This window comes from Delphinus delphis, chromosome 4 (genome assembly GCF_949987515.2).
Source record: "Delphinus delphis chromosome 4, mDelDel1.2, whole genome shotgun sequence".
Classification (NCBI taxonomy): Eukaryota; Metazoa; Chordata; class Mammalia; order Artiodactyla; family Delphinidae; genus Delphinus; species Delphinus delphis.
Genome location: NC_082686.1, coordinates 108449818 through 108456544, shown reverse-complemented (window position 1 = coordinate 108456544; position 6727 = coordinate 108449818). Strand labels below are relative to the sequence as shown.

General features: G+C 34.8%; 1 protein-coding gene across 1 annotated transcript in view; it reads left to right on the top strand.

Annotated features, from left to right (window-relative positions):
• The first annotated feature begins 3767 nt into the window (after positions 1-3767).
• GMPS (guanine monophosphate synthase) overlaps positions 3768-6727 on the top strand; it is a 108840-nt gene continuing 105880 nt past the window's right edge. Inside the window, exon 1 of the mRNA XM_060011254.1 lies at positions 3768-3876. The gene's annotated coding sequence lies outside the window, so the exon portion shown is untranslated. The remainder of the gene's footprint in view (positions 3877-6727) is intronic.

Sequence of the window (6727 nt, the reverse complement as noted above, 5' to 3'; positions counted from 1 at the left end):
TGCTGAGAATTTTTTTAAATACATATGCATAGTAAGTGACAAGTAAATACTTGCTGAATGATGAATTATGTAATAGAAAGTTTAATACTAAGCTATGTAAGTGAAAATTATTTGTATTTCAAGACTAATTTTATAACGTATTACAAATTCCCATTCATATTGTCAGCATCCATTTAGATTTAAATATTGCAAAATAGCCTTTTGTGTGTGTGTGCTTTTTTATTTTGCCTGTAAGATCTTGGTATAGTCATGATTAAATTCTATTCAATTTTTATATGGTTAGAGAATTTCTTCAACTATTTTTTAAGATAGGGTGTGTACGTAAATTGAATCTTTGCTTGTCCAAAAATTGTAGTTGTTGACTTCCAACTTCTACTATTACTGATAAGAAAGAAATATTCATCTTATTTTGTTTCTTTTGTAAATAGCTTGTTCTTTCTGTCTGATGCTTTAAGATTTTTTTCTTAATTTCTAGATGTGTCTTTTAAAAAATAAATTTTAATCCTTCCTGGTTATATTCATTATGTATTGCTGAGTAACATATTATTTCAAAACTTAGCACTTTAAAAGAGCAAACATTTTATCTTACAGTTGTTGGTTAGAATTCAGAAATGGCTTAGCTGAGTGGTTCTGCCTTGGTATCTCTCATGAGGTTGCAGTGAGATATCAGCTGGGGCTTCAGTCATCTGAACGCTTGACTGGGGCCAGAGAATCCACTTCCAAGATGGCACACTCACATGGCTGTTGGAAGGAGGCCTCAGTTCCTTGCCATGTGAGTCTCCCTGTAGAGCTGATTAGGTAGTTTTCCAACATGGCAGTTGGCTTCCTCCAGAGCAGGTGATCTAAGAGAAAGAGCAAGGAAGAAGTTACAATGCTTTTATGACACAGTCTCAAAAGTCACATACTGTCACTTTATTTATTCTTTAAAATCTCCACCATATTCCTTTCATCAGAAGCAAGTCACTAAGTCCAGCCTACACTCAAGGGAAGGAGAATAAAGCTCTACCTCTTGAAGGGAGGAGTATCAAAGGATTTGTAAACATAGTTTAATAGTATCACACTGGGTATCAGTGAATCATTTCAATCTGAAGATAAAAATTTTTTTCCAGTTCAGCAAAGTTTTCTTCTATTATTAAAAAAATTACATGTAATAATTTACTTGTAGATTTTTAAGGGTTTTTAAAATTGAGACATTTTCAGGAAGGAAAGGTGCAATTTTGGCTTAACTCAGATGTAGGTGCCAATGGAAGGACTTTGCTATATTATAAATCATTTGAATTACAATCTGCTATTGTATTTGTCATCTAACCCCTAAATCCATAGGTTACTATTAGAGTTAATACTAGCTATAGTTATAAATATAGTTATATATCAATTTATAACTATAGTTATATTATTATTGTTAATATTACTAACCCCAACACACCTACTCTGTATCTCTGATACTGATATTACTACTGTTACTGATGTTTCCTAGAGCCTCAAAGAAACTCCAGGGATGTCAAGGATAAAAAAAAAAAAACATAGACTACTGAAATATGCTATAGTCCAATTATTTTCTTAGATATTCAGATGCTACAACAAAATATATTGAAGTCCATCAGACCAAGTAAATTTATATAGTAATTGGTACTTGTGGATTACTATAAATAAAAAAAAATGTATCTCCTTAGTGTAAACCCTCAGGACTATTCTTGTGTATTCAGATGGTCTTCATGTACTTACTCTATCAACTGTGACCTGTAGTTTGGACAGGTAATCCTGCATTTCCAAGTATTCAAAACAAACCTCTTAGTAACATTGTTTTTTAAAGCCCAGTTAACTTATCAGGAGGAGTTCAGGACATAGGTGTCTACACTGACTACAAGTTTCTAATCTAAAACAAGTGACCATACTGACCATGATACCAAAAAACCCCCCAAAAACAAGAAATTCAACAACTAATATAAATCTGATGTCTAAAATCATCCAGAATAATACAATTGTCCTTGACTATTTTCAGGCTAGCCAAGAGAGCCATACAATAGCTAATATATCTTGTACCCATCAAAAAAAAAAAAGATGAAATGATTAGTCATTTTTTTAAAAGGCTGTTTGGTTAACTAAGGTTGATCAAACTGATCCTTGATATTTAGTCTCCTGATTAGGTACAGGCTACCTAAAAAATTAAATACAAAATAGTTTCCAAATGTCTCATGATATAAAATTGTCCTCATTATGCCATTCTCCACAATCTGCCAGAGGTTTAAATGTTACTACATGGCTATCCAGAGCTGACATTCAACTAATAATGCTGCATCAAAAAGAGCCAAATCCCTCTTGGTCAATTCCTCTCATTTAAGAGCAGAATTTTGACCAAAAACACTTTGAGGGTGAGGATAGTCAAGAAATTCTGATGTAGGATATGGTGCAATCTTGGTGTAATTAAGGTGTAGGTAGCAATGTAATACAATGCCAGATACTACACATAGTAAGCCAGCTGGTCATACATAATGTATACTTCACATTGAGTATCTAAACTCTTGACGTTTCTTAGAGGATCCAACCCTAACCCTAAAAACATATTATCTTCCCTGAACTTGATACGGCAGTTTTAAAAACATAGCTTCCAAATTCTTTGCCACTTCTCCCTTTGAGAGGTAGAGTCTATGTCCCTTTCCTTGAATCTAGGCTCTGTGGCCAATAGAATACAGCTTGGGTGATGCTGGAATAATTTCCAGGCTCAAGTCTTAAGAAACTGGTAGTTTTCACTTCCTGTCTCTTGAGATAATCACTCTTAGAACTGAGTTCCATGCCCATACTTATGATACTGATGACCATTTAGGTTCTTTCTGGTTTGATGGTTTGTTTTCCCAATACTCTCCCAAATACATACATAAAATGTAAAATTTATATCAATATTATAAATGTGTATAAAAATAAAACACATATATATTTTAGAAGTGAAATTTCTGGGTAGAAATATATATTTAAAATGTAATATATTACCAAATAATCCTCCAAAAAGTTTTGTACTAATGTATACTGTTTAGCTGTGATTAATTGGATTTGCTTGCCCCCATCTACCCTTCGTATTTCAAACTTGTCAGTCTACACCAGTATGAAAGCACAAATATGTGATGTTATTTTAATTGTAATCTATTAATGATAAAAGCATATGTGCATGTTTATGATATCAATTTTTAAAAATTTTAGTTCTTCCTTCCTCTGACTTGAGGCTGAAGCTCTCAAAAACAAAAAAAGTTACTTATAACATATTATTATATGATTGTTGTTCACTATTGCCAACAAAAAAAAATGTCACTCACCATCTGGTTCTACAAGAATGAAGTTCACTAGCCACTGTAGTCACTAACCTTTAACACACCCTGAAAGGAATTCAGGGTGGAGATCAGAAATGAGGCACTCTATGCTCTGGGAAAACTGGCAGAACAGGCCTTCTCATAGTGAAATATTTTCAGGAGAAAATTTTATGAACCAAATTTCTTGCACCTTCACTTACCTAGAAAAGCACTAAAATCATTAACGGAGACATCTGCTCCTTGTGACTAGCAGCAATCTTCTACTGAGATGTGTGCTTGATTGCATATACCTCTTTGCCAAAATCACACATGTACTGACCTCCCCACCTTACCTCTTCTGAGTGCTTCCTCAGAACTCTCTGAAGGGCTGTCTCCCGGGCTATAGTCTATAGTCTTCAGTAACTCCCCAAATATAACTGAACTCAGAGCTCTCACATTGTGCTTTGTTTTTCCTTTCAGTTGACACCATCAATCCATTTTTGTTCCTTTGCTGGTATCCTGTTTTTCCATTTGGAAGCTTGTGGAGTTTTCTTTTTTTTTTCAGAGTTCAGAATTTTCACCAGAATGTGTGAAGGTATGTGCATGTATGTTTTTCTGTTAATCTTATTCAACATTTATTAGGCCTTTTTGAAGAAAGTTCCAAATCTTTCATGAATTAAGGGAAATTTTCTTTTATAATATATTTGATTTTTCCTTTTTTTCTTTCCTCTTCATTAACTCCTCCTGGAAATCCTAGTAAACTTTTAGTTTGTTTACTGGACTTATCTCTTTAGTCTTCTCTTACAACTTTCCCTTTTCTGTTTTGCTTTATGTTATTATAAACTTCCAAACTAGGTCTGTCCAAAACAAATTGGAATTGTATAGTTAAAATTTGTGCATTTTGCCAGGGGTTAGGGAGAGGGAGGAATGAGAAAGGGGAGCACAGATAATGTTTAGCGAAGTGAAAATACTCTGTATGACACCATAGTGATAGTTATATGTCATTATGTATTTGTCCAAACCCACAGAATGTATGACATCAATGTAAACTATGAACTTTGGGTGATAATGATATGTCAGTGTAAGTTCATCAGCTATCACAAATGTACCACTCTGTGATGTTGATGATGGGGGAGGCTGTGCATGTGTGGGAACAAGGGGCATATGGGAAATCTCTGTACGTTCTGCTCAATTTTGCTGAGATAAAATAAGCCTATTTTTTTAAAAACCTGTGCATTTCAAAATAATGTAAATTTATCTCATGAGAAAAATGACTGTAAAAAACTATTTGCATGAGGGTTGGAAGTGATGAAGGTTTGATGAATTAAGAATGGCAGATTATCAACAACTATTGACGTTTGGTGATATTGGAGTTCATTATACCATTCTGTTTATTTCATACATGTTCAAAATTCTATGTAATGAAAAGTAAGAAGAAAAACAAAACAAAACAAAAGTTGGTTAACAGCCTTAGTAGTTCTGCTATTTGGTCTGTTTCAGAAAACAAAAACAAAAGCAGAGAGAGAGAGAATTTAACTGGAAGGATATTGATGGCTTCCCAGAATCAGTGGAAGGCTGGGAGACCTAGCTTAGCAAAAACACAGAAACCAATGCAGCTTAAGGCTTGACAGCAGGAGTTATAGCTATGGATTTATAGGAAAATTTTGAAAAAAACTGCTCCAGGCCTGTGATCTCTGAGCTTCCAGCGTTTCCTGGGCTCTATTACAAAAATTAATACCACCATCTAGTGGCCTCTTCCTAAACCTGTGTGTAGTTGCAGATTTCTTGACTGCTTTTCCAGTTCACTATCATTCATATGCTAGTGGACTGGAATCTTCTATATATTCCTCAGAATTTTTTAATTGCTTTTTTCTTGGGGGGGTAAGGGGGATCAGGTTTACTGAGGTATAATTTATGTACAGTAAAACTTTAGTGTACAGTTCTATGAGTTTGGATAAATATAAACCATTTTCACAAATAGTTGTGTAACCACCACCATAATCAAGATATGGAATAGTTTCATCACTGCAAAAAATTCTTCTGTGCTCATTTGAAGCCAGCCTCTCCATCCAGCCCACAGTCCCTGGAAACCCCTGATATGTTTTTTTCTCCCTATAGTTTTATCTTTTCCAAAATGTCAAATAAATGGAATCGTACAATATGTAGCCTTTGAGTCTGGCCTCCTTCAGTCCACATAATGCATTGGGATTCATCCATGTTGCCGCCTGTATTGATAGTTCCTCCCTGAGTACCCCCCACCCCCCATTGTTTTTGGCTGAGTAGCCTTTCATTGTATGGATGTACCAACGTGTGTTTATCCATTCACCAGTTCAAGAACATTTGGACTATTTTCAGTTTTTGGAGATTATGAATAAAGTCACTATAAACACTTGCATATAGGTTTTTGTGTAAATAAAAGTTTCATTTCTCTTGGGCGCTTACCTAGGATAGGATTGCTGAGTTGTATGGTATGTGTATATTTAACTTTATAAGAAACTGCCAAAGTATTTTCTAAAGTAGTTGTGCCATTTTGCACTCCTGCCAGAAACATTTTTCTCTGCTTATGACCTTCTACCTGTTTTTCCAATATTGCCACATTTTACTTAAAATTTTTTTCTTCTCTCATTTTATGGGATTTCAGACGGCTGGGAAAATGATACCAAAATATTTAAAATAGCATATCATGTTTAGTAACTATTTGTACTGCCTAATTTGTGAATTTTGTCTCTACCTTTCTCAATTGGGGTCTTGGTAATTTTTGTTTTTATTTATTATAATGTGCTACATATACTTTAGAGATTAACATACCTGTTCTTCTGCTGTTAAAGTTTCCCTATCTCTTGTCATGTTCCAATGTACATGGTTTTAAAAATTAGGACAGAGTATATAATGCTTTACTAAATCATTGGGTACCCACAATGTGCTAGGCAGTGGAATATAGTCTGAAAATAACTAACATTTTGTACAGTGTTTTATCATTTACAGAGTGCTTTCATATATATTATTTAATGCTATATAAGGAAATTAAAAGAGAAGAAACACAATTGAAACAGGAGGGAAGGGGGCAGGGTACAACATTTAAAAGAATGACATAGCCATTGAGGATACAATATAAATTGATTAGAACCAACTAGGTCCAAGATGGCAGAAGACTCGCCTTCCAGTGGACCTTGAGCCTCATTATATGCTCATTGTAATGCATTAGCACATGCTAAATGACACACCCACCAGCGCCATGACAGTTCTGAGGCTGACCATAAAAGGCTAAAAGGCAGGCGGTGGCCCAAATCCAGGAAACCCCTGCCCCTACTCCAAAATAGTTGTAATAATCCGGCCACTCATTAGCCTATGAAATTACCCAGCCCATAAAAACTAACCACCCCATATTTCGGGTAAAAACTAACCACCCCATATTTCGGGGCCTCTCGCCTTCTGAGATGGCCCAC